Here is a 14,526-nt window from a genome sequence, read left to right as displayed (position 1 = left end):
GTTTGGGTCCTAGCCTTAATATTTCATTTGGGTGTCATATTAAGGAATTTCTATCTAATGAAACTTGTCTTTCTTTTTCAGATGTCTACATCAAACAACGCTTCTGGCTCTAACTCTTCTGGCTCTTTTTCCCTTATAAACTTATGTGGGAGGGTAATCTTTGATGGCTCAAACTTTAACAATTGGATTCGTAGCATTAGTATGGCCATTCGATACGAGGAAAAAGAATATGTCCTCGATAAAGAGCTAAAGGAGATTGATGAAGAAACTGCTACTCCTGAGCAATTGGCTGAGTGTAGGGCTCATGAGAAGGACGCGACAAAGGTTTCGTGCATCATGTTAGCCACTATGACTTCTGAGCTTCAAAAGTCCTATGAGGACTTATGGCCTTTCGAGATGCACCAGGATTTGATGGAAAGGTACCATCAGAGTGCTCGACAAGAAAGATATGAAATCATTGCCTCCATGATAACAACCAAAATGAAGGATGGAGAGTCCATCACGGCCCACTTGCAGAAGATGCAAAGATATGTGCACCGCTTGCTGAAGTTGAATGTCAATTTTGATGAAGAGTTGGCTATCGACATTATCCTACACTCTTTACCTTCTTGTTATGTTCAGTTCCGTATGACTTATCATATGAACAAGGAGGAAGTCACTCCAAGCAAACTTCAAGGACTTCTGAGAACTGCTGAAAGTAGTTTGAAAGGCAAGTCTGTTGTACCCACTCCTACTACTGCTGCCCCAGTCCTGGCAATTGGACATGGTAAAGGGAAGAAAAGGAAAATTCCTACAAAGAATTACAAGGGAAAGTCTCATTATGGATCCTCTTCTAGTGGGTCCAAAGGTGGTTCTGCTACTCCCCCATCAAATCCAAAGGAAGCAGAGTGCTTCCATTGTCATGAAAAAGGGCATTGGAAAAGAAGCTGCCCTAAATACTTGCAGGACATTAAGGATGGGAAGATAAAGCCCACCTTCGTAGGTATTTACTCTATTCAATCTAACAACTCATCACATGCTAATTCTTGGGTCCTTGATACAGGATGTGGTTTTCACATTTGTTCTGATTTGCAGGGTCTAAAAAGAAGTAGGGATGTGGAGCACGGGAAGATGAACTTGATCATGGGTAATAGGAAAGTGTCGCCTATCACCAAGATTGGAGTTTATTCTTTATTGCTTAGTAATGGGTTAGGGCTAGATTTGAACAATTGTTGCTACTCGTCAGATATGGCGAGAAACATTATTTATTTTCACGGTTTGTATAAACAAGGTTTTAGATTTTCATTCAACAATGAAATTGGTTCTATTAATGCTTTTTATAATGATAAGTTTTATTTTGAATCATTGCCTTGTAATGGTGTATATGAAACTGTGATGGTTGTAGACAACTTAGGAAATAATTTATTACATATTGATTCATCCAATGGTTTGGACAAAGCATGCTTGTCGCATTGTCGTCTTTGGACATGTCAACAAGAAGCGCATAGCCCAACTCCAAAAGGATGGAGTGTTGGAGTCATTTAACTTAAAGTCGGATGACACGTGCGAATCTTGTTTGCTTGGAAAGATGACCAAGTCACCTTTCACTGGTACTTGTGAAAGAGGTGAGGGTTTGTTGGATATCATACACACTGATGTGTGTGGGCCCTTCAGATCTGCCACAAGGGATGCTAACTGCTTCTTTGTAACCATTACCGACGATTATAGCAGATATGGATATATCTACTTAATCAAGCACAAGTCGGAAACCTTTGAAAAGTTCAAAGAGTTTAAGCAAGAAGTGGAGAATCAACTAGGCAGGAAAATAAAGATGCTCCGATCCGATCGAGGTGGTGAGTATCTTAGTATTGAGTTCCACGACTATCTTAAGGAATGTGGAATTGTTTCACAATTGACGCCACCTAGAACACCACAGCTTAATAGTGTGGCTGAGAGGCGCAATCGAACCTTGTTGGACATGTTTCGTTCCATGATGAGTCGAGTTTCGTTACCTATCTCATTCTGGGGGTATGCCTTAGAGACTGCCGCCCATATCCTTAATCTAGTCCCAACTAAGAAGGTTGACAAAACACCTCACGAAATCTGGACAGGGAAGGTTCCCGCGTTAGCACATATCAAGGTTTGGGGTTGCGAGGATTTTGTAAGATGAGAGACTCACGACAAGCTCGAACCTCATAGTGAGCATTGTATTTTCATCGACTACCCACAGAAATCCTTTGGATATTTGTTCTATAGACCTAGTGAGAACGTGGTCTTCATAGCACGAAGGGGTGTCTTTCGTGAAAGAGAAATCATATGCCAAGAGGATAATGGGAGGCAAATTGACCTTGAAGAGCTTCAAGAGTTAAGCGATGAAGGAACCTCTAACACTAGCACTCAACCTGAGGATGAGACTCATGTTGAACCAGTTGACCAAACCTTACCTCTGAGACGTTCCAGTAGAGTTAGTGTTCCACCTGTGTTATATGGTTTTCATACAACAAGTGAAGGTGATACGTTTATCAGTGATAGCATAATAGTAAATTTGGATGAACCTAACAACTACAAGGAAGCCATGGCGGGCCAAGAGTCTACAAAGTGGAAAGAGGCGATGGACAGCGAGATTCAGTCTATGTATGATAATTAAGGTTGGAACTTGGTTGACAATGTACCAGGTCGTAAGAGGGTCGGGTGCAAGTGGATCTTAAAGAAGAAGACCGACATGGATGGGAAAGTACACACTGATGTGCACAAAAGTACCTAACAGTTTTAAATCTATTTCCTAACTAACTTCACTAACCAATATGCACCTAGGCAGTGTACCTAGTCGGATTGTAGTGTAGTTTAAGTAAGTCGGGGTCGAACACAAGAACGGTTTTAATTAATTAATCTAACTACTATTACGTTAACCTAAGATTCTAGCAACGTAATGGTTTTTATCTAATTTTGAAAGTTTAGATGAACTTAATTCCTTAACAACTATTCAATCAATTAACAAAAACAATTCTGTTAGTTTGAATCCACTTTCCCTCAATGGTTTTAAATAATAATTATGACAATTCTGTTGGTTACCAATTTAAACATTATTAGCAATTCAATTCCAAATTTACGAATATTCAATTAATTCATGTAGAGCTATGTATAATCACACATAATTTAACACATAATCAATTATTAAATAGGATTGGAGCTATGTAAGATTGAAGTGACAAACACAAATTATGGTCACAATATGAGTTCTCTAGCACAGCTAAATTCAATAATTCAGTTGCTTATCTAAGATTTGTTCGATCTTAGCTCTAATAATCTAATATTCACTAAATTACTAGGTATCAAATTCATGCAAATTAATGATCACTAACTACACAGAATAAGAATCTAAAGCAATCTAGTTATCAAATTAAGCATGCTAGGTGTAATAAATCAAACACAAGACATTAACCAACAAGAAAAGTATAAATTACTATAAGCAAACCATGAGTTCCAGCTTCATCTACTAACAGAAGCAGCTAGATTTAGCTACTCATTCTAACAAACAAACATAACCAAGTCATAATTGAAAACATCATAATGTACCAAACTAGAAAGTAGATTATGAACTCCTGCTTCTTCCTTGGTATTAGAACCAATTCCCAAGCCTTCTCTCTTCTGAAATTCGACTCCTAGAACCCTTCTCAAGTTAGCCAACCTCTTTCAAGTCGTAGGGATCAAGAACTTATATATTTTTTGAAATACTCCCACTCACGTCGTGAGAATAGACGTCTCACGTCGTGAGTTTAGTAGTTATCTGTGTTTAACAAGGACTCTTTATTCTCGATGTTTATCTTCTAGAAGTCCTTACTCACGGCGTGGGTCTTTAATACTCACTTCGTGAGTACGTATTTTTCTGGATTTTTTTATCTTTCAATTCACCACCTTTTTGGTTTTTGGTATCTTCAATTTTTGATTCTTTGGAATTTTGATCTTTTGATCTTCATACTTGATAGCTCCAAAATTCTTCAACATTTTGGTAATTTCTCTCTCTCTCTCTTTTATTTATATAACTCACTTTTTTCGCTCAAAACCTACATGCTTAAGCAATGGTGCTTAACTTCAACCTTTATTGGTTAAAGGTATTAGTCTATGTGCAATGACTACATAAGCTTTCCTAGATAGATTTCAGGTTTAGGCTACAGAACATATTGAGCCATATAAACTACAAGATTATCTATTCATATCTCATGGATTTTCACTAAAACTTGGGTAGCCACAAATATACTATAACATATGTCGGCTCAATTAAACATTTGAGCTCTCATTGGATCATCCCATAAAACACTAGCAACTTAAGTTCAAATTATTGCTAGATTTAATTATTAGATTATTATTTCAAATCTGTTTCTAAATTTTTAAATTTTTAAAGTTTTCTAGTAATTTACTTTTTCGACCCCCTACCCCACACTTATTACATACAATGCCCTCATTGTATGCATGGAAATAACTTAAAAGCAATAAAAGGGAGAAAAAAGAACAGAATCCCATGGGATAGTAGTAGCGTGATAAAACTCCAAAAGTGTGGATTCTTGTGCATCTTGAATATGGACAACTTCAAATATGGAACTTGGATCTTCAATACTTGAGATATGTAAATGTGCTGACAAAAATTAGGAATCGAGCCTTCAATCTTCAACAAATGTGGTGTAGAAAAATCTCCAAAGCAAAAAGAACAATTTGGGAAAGCAAACACCACAATGTACGGTTGAGAAAATGAGCCATATTTATCTTCATAATAATTCTGTCACACCCCCAAACCGGAACGGCGGAAACGTTCGGGGGCGGAGCACGTCATGTATAGTATCACAACAATTGATTAATAGTAATCAAAGCAACAACAACCATTACATTAATAGTATAATGTTTACATTACATTTGTATCACACACGATTGACTCCAAAAGAAAATAACAAATAAAGACTCGAAGCTACTATGCTCCATCTTCTTGAATCCGATGCGTGTACCTGTCTACTAATGTCCTGAGAATACAAGTAGGTTTTGAAAGAGTATCAGGATTAAGTTGGTGAGTTCATAAGCGTTTTGTTTTAGAAAACTGTTATGTGTTCTTTCGAAAAGTTCGTTGTGTTTCTCCAGAAAACCTTATATCTTCTTATGTAATGAATATTAAGTAAAAACAAATGATTCTTACTAGTTCCTCCTGCGAGTACTTAGTGTATACAAATCATATACAATCCAGATCGAACAAACAATCGATTGTGTGGTTCTGGCTCAAGCCCACAACCAAACAAGGAACAGGAAATGAGGCGGAGGCCACACATTCCACTGGTTGTCGGAACCTCTTATACATAATCCTGAAGTATTCACTAGATACTTACAAAGTTAATTGTATTGGTCCTTTGAAATCTATTGATGGTGTTTCTCAAGAAAATCCAATATTTTCTTAGTGAAAGCATGATTAAACCAATTCCTTTTATAACTACTTAGCTCACACTAGCTATGTATAAACCAATATCGAACAGACATTTGATTGGGTGGATCTGCCCTAAGCCCACAACCAAAGAAGGAACAGGAAATGAGGCGGAAACCACACATTCCACTGTCTATCGGATATTCTTCAGACGTAACCCGGATGCATAAACTAAGGAATTATAGAATTAATAATGAATATCCGTTAGTTGAATAATAAACCAGTTGTTTGTAAAGCACTGATGTTTATCCTGGAAAATCCTATATTTTCCCTAAGTGTAAGTTATTGTCTTAACTGTTCCAAAACTGAAGAGCACAAGTATCTTCCATACTTATGTTGTTTAAGCATTGTTTTGTTTGAAAACCCTGGCTACCACCAGTAATGTATAGTAGTTTTATTACTTAAAATAAGACTAGTTGAAGATGTATTGTTCTCTATACTGAAAGTGTTTGTTAATACCCTCATGTGATCACTTAGTACATACGAGTTATAGAAATCTAGATCGAACATACAGTCGATTGGGTGATTCTGCCCTAAGCCCACAACCAAACAAGGAACAGATAATGAGGTGGAAGTCACACATCCCACTGCATGTCGGATGTCAATTTCGTATAACCCTGATGTATATACTAAGTAATCCCTTAGTTATTAACCCTGATGATTGATTGTTAAGTACATTATTACGTGAACGAATCGTTGTTTCCCCTGTGAGTTCTTATAACCATACTATGGATGATAAACATTACGACGTACTTCGGACGTCGTGAATCGAATGACGTTTGTCACCCTGGGTTGACTGTAGCTAATAGTCAGGGTGCGGGATTGTCACTCCCATATAGATCTATACACAAACTCACGCTCTCCCTCCAGGAGACTCTGGTTACAAGGGGTAGACTTCCCAGAAGACGTGTCTCACATTGTAGTTCTCTCAACGAATTCACGAATAATACTATGAAAACCCCTTTTTGTTATTAATATGAATCCTTATAAAAATAATACCTCTTATTTCAAAATTCATAAGTTTGTTTCCTTGTTTGAAAACTGTACTTGTAACGTTTGTATCTTAACATGTTTTGTAAGACTGATTTCAAGTCTAGTAGTAACAATGTTTATCATGTTTAGTAAGTTCTACGTTCGATGTGTGCTAATGATAGGAAAATATAATAAACCAAATTACATTTTTAAACACAAGATTACTTGTGCTTTTACTTGTATCCCCCCCCCCCCCCCTTAAAACATTAAAAAGCTCGGACACTATAGGGGTATGAACTCACCTGATTGTGAGTGACTTGGATGAATGACAACGATAGGATGCTTGGTATGCTAAGTGAAGCCCCGAGCACAATACGGTCCTATTAAGCACATATTAACATGTATAGGCCTAAAATTAGTGTCTAAAACCACTAACAAACAAAGGAAACACTCTTATGATGTAGGAAGCACTTACAATGAAGTGTTAGAATCAAGAATGAGGGATGAAAAGGAGTTCACGGCCAAACCACCATGGGTTCACGGCCCAAGATGTGTTCACGGCCCATGAACACATGAAGGGTTTACGAGCCAATATGTGTTCACGGCCCATCTATGAAGGGTTCACGGCCGTGAACACTTGAAGATCATAAATATGGTGATGAAAGTGATAAATCAATGGATGAATATGAAGCCCTTTTCATGAATGAGATGAATAACAAGTGAAAAGGGATGAATTACTTACGTTTGTGAGGTGAAAAAGAGATCTTTGTTGGATGAGTCTTGAGAGAGTCTTGAGGAGTTTTCGGCCAAGGAGGGAAGAAATGAGGAAAAATGAAGGAGAAATATATATATATATATATATATATATATATATATATATATATATATATATATATATATATATATATATATATATATATATATAGATGGGGAGGGGTTCACGGCCCAACATGGGTTCACGGCCATGAACCTAGTTTGCGGCCGTGAACACCCTTTGAAGGGTTTTCTTGTTTGATTGCATTCCTCTAATCCCAAGCTAACACTTCTCAACATCCAATCCTTAAGTATACTAGGCTTAGAGACTCTCAAACTGACCCTAATTACAGTAAAACCGAAGCAGAAACAAGTCTGACTTTCTATTAATCGAGTTGACCTACAGACATAGATTTTGGGTTGACACAAATTCCAAGAAGGGTAATAGTGACCCATGTAACGAAATTGGAATAATGGTCTTCACATTTGTGAAAATTTAATATTCACGGCATGAGGTAGTATAATTCACGACGTGAGGTCGCGTTTACACGAATTCTGAGAAAATCTTCAATAACTGACTCGCGATGTGAAATAAGACATATGCACGTAGTGGGAACTGACATCTCAGAAATAAGTGTCCTCCAATTATTCTTTCAATTCTTGCACTCAACCCGATGTCTTAATCGATTAAGACTCTTCTAACTCTTATTATTTTCGACTCTTCTCTCTGACTCTATCTTCTCTCTTGACTCACCCCACACTTATTTTTATCATGAGTCTCGACTCTCGACTCTAAACTCTCGGCTAAATGTGTTCGCACTCGTATCTCGACATCCTTTCCCGCGTTTTTTTAGCAAAATCTGAAAATAATAACCAAAGGAGTAAAGAAGAACATAACCAATTTAAAATTCTTACAATCTCAAACAAACCAAAAACAAAATAAAACCAAATAAAAATAAAAATAAATAAACTAAAAGATAATCTAATCATCTTTTTCATCAATGTTCACTCCACTCGTCCCGGCTCCGTCTCCTCTCGTCATCCATAGCTCCTCCTACGTCGGAATATAAGGGCATTGGGGAGGCACGGTGGGTGGTCTCACCACATTCATGTGGGAGAACATGGCTTCAAGGATTTGGGTGTAGTACGTCACCCCAACGCGGAAATTATCCAAGTATGAACCCACCCGACTTTGGAACGGTTCGGTGGGTACTCCACCCTCATATGGTTGAGTGGGTTGTTGTGATCTTCCCATATCTCCCCGGGCTCTCACGTTCCGTCTCCTGGGCCTTGGTTGTTGCTTGGGCTCCTCGGATGGTTGTTCAGCACCCTCATCACCACTGTTCGGTATGCCCCAATGTAACCCATAATTGACCACAACTATGATGGTCTCATGATATCCAGTAGAAAACTCATTCCCTTCCTTACAAGTGAGTGTCCTTGTAATGGTCGGGATGATCACACCATAAGAACGGGCAAGACGGGTAACAAAATGACCACCACAAATTGGGCTCCCAGGTCAGGAACTCACCGCATGCTCCGCTAAATATAGGGCCAAGAAATAGGGGATATTGCAACAAAGCCCTGACTGTAAAATAGTCCACAAGAAAAATAAGTTGATCTTGGTGACTTTATCCCCATGCCTTTTGTGGTGAATGGAGAATATGATAAGCTTGTGAATCAAGTGATGGATGGGTGATTTAATGTTACTTTCCGGCGACATACCGGAGTTGAAAACTCCCGAAGCAATATGGATGTGTTCCGACATTCCCCCTGAATATGTACGCACAGCCTCCCGTAATAATGCAGAAAAATCGGGAGTCATGGCTTCATGGGCCTCATACAAGCCCATTCTCCAAGCAAATTCTACCAAGCTACATTCCCGGTACCCCCCACCCAACCGAAAAACCAACATATGCGGGAAGTTCGGGTCTTGAACATTCTCATGAAAAGTCACGGTAGAGAAGAACTCCACTCACAGCTCCTTGTATACTTTTTCTTGAATGGCAAATAAGTTACTCCAGACCTTGCATGTGAAAGAAATCTCATTTCCCATAAAAGTTTTAGTAAGAAATGGGTTTAACCGTTCAAGGAGTCCGACCTCCCTAAGTTTGTGCCAATTAATAGTTGGAGCTACAACAAATTCTCGGTTGTGAAACCACCCCAATCTGTTGTTGTATCTAGTAAGGACATCACGAGATATGTTGGTTGGAAACACATAAAACGGGTGCAAGTTAGCAACCCCGCCTTGCTCATCTTGAACCTCACGCCTTGGTGCCATTTTTCTGCAAAAGAATTAGCAAGGAAGAAAACCAAAAACAAAGAGCCATTAAATATAAAACATAATTGAAAATTACACTTGAAACCAAAATTCACCTCGTGAGGATTAATAACCCACGACGTGAATTGGGTGCAAAGGCAGCGGACTATGAACACAAAATCGAGCCATTTCCAAACCAATTCTAGTTCAATACTTGCTAAGGGTTTTGTTTAATAACAATTTCAAGCACATTATAAGGACATTCATGACAAAATCCGGGCATAATCATAACAATTTGTAATTCTAAACTATGAACACAAACCCTAGCCCCTAAATAAACCAATTAGTCAAAATAGAACACTAAAAACAGGAGTTGTTTACCTTAAGTGGAAGATTACGTAAGCACAAAGGTTGTTTGTGTTGGATTATAGCCAAAATCGGATGTGGGGGGACCAATAATCAGATTCACTTCGTGAGTGTGATAAAGAAAATGAGGGTCAAAGTGTTTCTGAATCTTTTAATTTGTGGTCCCGTGATTTCAAAATTCACGTCGTGAGTGCTTTATGACTCACGTCGTGAGTCCGTCTGGGCTTAACAGTTGGGCCAATTTATTCTAACACTAGTTGGACCATAAAAATTTAGATCATGAAAGCAGCCCATTCCGGATTATATTATGTCTAAGCATAAAATTGGTCACATTATCAATTCCATTTTTTGTTAAAAACCCATCCCTTTTTTACCACTTAATTTTAAATTACCCCACATTTGATTTTTACTAAGATTATTAGATGATCAGATGATCAAATATCCTAAAAAAAACTAAAAATGCAAAAACTAAACTAAAGGTAAAACGAAAAGAAATTTCAAACCGAGCTCGGGTTGCCTCCCGAGTAGCGCTTCGTTTTCTTGGAGTCATGAGCCGGACTCCGTGCCGCCTCACGTTGAATTATCCGGAGTGTCCATCACGATTTGAATCTTTTGCTCCTTCCATCTCCTTTTGTACGCTTGGACTTGTCTAATGTACGCTTATTTAGAGTTTTCTTTTTTAACCTTCACTTCATTTACTTCAAGCTTGCGTTTGATCCCTTTATTTTCCAATTTTTCATTTTTTTGCTCTATGACAACCATCTTTTCATCCATAACTGAACTCGTTTCCTTAGAAGTAACCTCGTCCTCGTCACTTGATAAATCTTCGCTTTCCTCACTCACCCAAGAAGTTGGATTTGTATAAGCAATTACTTCAAACACCAATGGAACGGATGCTCTTGGTTTGGTATGTTTGACTTGTTGAATTGTCTTCATTTCTTCTTCCATAAGCTTCTCCAATTCTTCAAGTTCATCTTCTTTTTTATCAATATTAAAAACTTCACCTTGAACATCTCTTCCTTGGAAACCATCCTCTATTCCAAAAGTAGCTTCATCATCTCCCACTCTCAAGGTAAGCTTGGATTTGCGAATATCAACCAAGGCACTAGCAGTATTAAGTAGAGGGTGACCCAAGATGATTGGAACATCATGATCTTCTTTCATGTCCATAACCACAAAGTCAATTGGAAAAACAAATTTCCCAATTTTTACTAAAATGTCTTCCACAATGCCCCTAGGATGTGTCACTGAACGGTTTGCCATGTGAATGGTCATTCTTGTAGCCTTCAACTTCAGAATATTGAGCTTTTGATAAAACGAAAAAGGCATTAAATTTATGCTAGCCCTAGAATCGGCTGAAGCATAAGTCTTCAAATTATTCCCAAATTCACACGGAAGCGTGAGGCGTCCAGGATCTCCCATCTACTTTGGTAACTCCCCCAATACAACCTTTGAACTCTGCTCACTAAGAACCACCTTAGAATTTTTCTTCAAATGTTGACGAGCATCTATCAAGTATTGTAAGAACTTTGCATATTCAGGAATTTTAGATAACGATTCAATAAAAGGAGTATTTATTGGAATACCCTTCACTTGCTTCATAAATTCAAAATGCTCCAGTTCCAGTGGATGACTATTAGCTTGGGACAGAAACAGTAAAGGAGGATGATAAGCCAGAACTTTTTCTGAATTTTCTTGTTCAGACTTGGCCCATGTCGTGAGCTTTGAAGGCTCACGTCGTGAGTTTGGTGTTTCAGCAGAAATTTTTTCTTCGATTTTTGACTTTTTCGGCTTTGGTTCGGACGGTTGTGGCTCCACTTCTAGTGCTTCTAAGACCTCAGAAATAGCCTCTTCTTCAGTTTCAATCATCATGACTTGCGAATGAGGTTTTTTCTCGGGGATTTTTGGAGATAACTTATCTTGTACGAGAGTAGTTAGTTGACCTAGTTGGACTTCAATATTATGGATCGATGCTTGGTGATTTCTTAGCAAAGCTTTCTGTTCCTTCATGATATTCTGATGTTCCCTTATCACTGCATCCGTTTCATCATGCCTTTTTTCAGAAGCCTCCATAAAACGAGCTAACACGTTCTCTAAGTCAACTTTCTTTTCGGCTGGTGGTTGTTTCTTTTGGTAGAAGCCTCGACCTACCTGCCTATATTTTTCTTCTTTTTGCTTCTTGTACTCTTCATATGGCAACCACTCCTTCTTGGGTTTTCTCCACTCTTCATCATATTTATCCCCACTAGAATAGCAAACTTCAGCCTTTCTATTTCCTCGTTCATCCAAGTGGCATTCTTTTGTCAAGTGTGGACCATTGCATCTTTCACATCCAACTCTAATAGCATGAATTAACTGTTCCATCTTTGTCATTCTTCTGTCCATGGTGTCAAGCATAGCTAGTACAGCAGCCATGTCTTCAGAATTGCCTCCCCCAATTCCTTTTGCTCCTTCATTTATTGGATTGTGGTACTCACAAGAATGCTTTGAAAATTCTTCAATCAACTCCTTCACTTCACCCAGATTTTTCTTAGTAAGTGGTCCTTGAGAATCAAGGAGTTGCCTTGTCATGCCATTCACCCCGTCATAAAAGATAGATACTTCTTGTTGTATGTTGAGGTTATTTTGAGGACAATTCCTTAGCAACCCCTTATAATGCTCCCATGCCTCATAAAGTGAATCACCCAGATTTTGCTCAAAGTTGGCTATTGCCTTCTTGAGTTTAGATATTTTTGATGGTGGGCAGAATTGTTCCAAGAATTGCTCACGCATCTGTGCCCAAGTAGTAATTGCACCGGGTGGAAGTGCTTTCAACCAATCTCTTGCAGCTCCTTTAAAAGTAACGGGAAGCATCCTTAACAACACGGTCTCTCTTGGAACATTTGGGATACTGAAATAATATGCAATGTCATTGACTTCATCTAAGTGCTTTTAAGCATCCTCATGGTCCTTTCCACAAAATAGTACATCCTTAAGTGCAGCAAGAATGTGTCCTTTCAACTCGAATGTTGCCGTGGCGGGAATTGTAGGTTCTACTAGACCGGAACCAGCATCGTCTCTTATCCGCTTTTTGTATGCTCCCATGGACATATCCGTAATGTTTGCCATCTCGTTTTCTGGCTCGTCTTCGTTTTCACTCCTTTCTAATGCAAATTTAGGCTCGGATTCGTACTCGAATTCTTGCGGGTTGGATATTTGATCAAAGCTTTTTACCTTGCTTTTGTCCTTTGATGTACTTGACTCTCCCACTTTCTTTCCTGCCTTCTTTCCAAAGACTGATTTGAGATCCTTGAAAGGTGACTTCTTTGGTGTTTCGTTCACTCCTACGTTCTTATCTGTCTTTTTAGAATATTCGACTCCGGATCTGCAAGTGGTGGCACCAAAGGCGTGTTGGAACCTCTGGTCATGAACTACTGCAAAATAAACAAAAATATAACCGTAAAACTGAACAAAAAGAAAGAAAAAGAAAAATGACTGGATTCACGTTGTGATCCTTAAAAGCTCACGTCGTGAGTTCAGTTTTGAACAAAAAAAACTAAGCTGAAATATAACTTTTTGCAGGTTTTATCCCATAAAAAGGATCGATTAACCTAAAGCAATTAAGTAAACAACTAAGATAGTTGTTCCCCGGCAACGGCACCAAAACCTTAATGTGCACAAAAGTACCTAACAGTTTTAAATCGATTTCCTAACTAACTTAACTAACCAATATGCACCTAGGAAGTGTACCTATTCGGATTGTAATGTAGTTTAAGTAAGTCGGGGTCGAACACAGGGAATGGTTTTAATTAATTAATCTAACTACTATTAAGTTAACCTAAGATTCTAGCAAAGTAATGGTTTTTATCTAATTTTTCAAGTTTAGATGAACTTAATTCCTTAACAACTATTCAATCAATTAACAAAAACACTTATGTTAGTTTGAGTCCACCTTCCCTCAATGCTTTTAAATAATAATTATGACAATTCTGTTGGTTACCAATTTAAACATTATTAGCAATTCAATTCCAAATTTACTAATATTCAATTAATTCATGTAGAGCTATGTTTAATCACACATAATTTAACACATAATCAATTATTAAATAGAATTGGAGCTATGTAGGATTGAAGTGACAAACACAAATTATGGTCACAATATGAGTTCTCTAGCACAGCTAAATTCAATAATTCAATTGCTTATCTAAGATTTGTTCGATCTTAGCTCTTAATAATCTAATATTCACTAAATTACTAGTTAATCAAATTCATGCAAATTAATGATCACTAACTATACAGAATAAGAATCTAAAGCAATCTAGCTATCAAATTAAGCATGCTAGGTGTAATCAATCAAACACAATACATTAACCAACAAGAAAAGTATAAATTACTATAAGCAAACCATGAGTTTCAGCTTCATCTAGCTAACAGAAGCAGCTAGATGTAGCTACTCATTCTAACAAACAAACATAACCAAGTCATAATTGAAAACATCATAATGTACCAAACTAGAAAGTAGATTATGAACTCCTTCTTCTTCCTTGGTATTAGAACCAATTCGCAAGCCTTCTCTCTTCTGAAATTCGACTCCTGGAACCCTTCTCAAGTCAGCCAACCTCTTTCAAGGCGTAGGGATCAAGGACTTATTTATTTTTCGAAATACCCCCACTCACGTCGTGAGAATAGATATCTCACGTCGTGAGTTTAGTAGTTCTCCGTGTTTAACAAGGACTCTTGATCCACGATGTTTATC

The 14,526-nt window shown here is 37.9% G+C and overlaps 1 non-coding gene across 1 annotated transcript; it reads left to right on the top strand.

Moving 5' to 3' along the window:
• Positions 1–12,408: 12,408 nt before the first annotated feature.
• LOC145117941 (small nucleolar RNA R71) lies at positions 12,409–12,515 on the top strand. Its single transcript, XR_013712932.1, has one exon. It is a non-coding gene; the product is annotated as a small nucleolar RNA R71 (small nucleolar RNA).
• Positions 12,516–14,526: the final 2,011 nt, after the last annotated feature.

This window comes from Lactuca virosa, chromosome 5 (genome assembly GCF_052849685.1).
Source record: "Lactuca virosa cultivar CGN04683 chromosome 5, Lactuca_virosa_CGN04683_v6, whole genome shotgun sequence".
In the NCBI taxonomy this organism is placed as follows: Eukaryota; Viridiplantae; Streptophyta; class Magnoliopsida; order Asterales; family Asteraceae; genus Lactuca; species Lactuca virosa.
The sequence above is the reverse complement of the archived record's forward strand: the minus strand, read 5'-3'. Positions and strand labels throughout refer to the sequence as shown.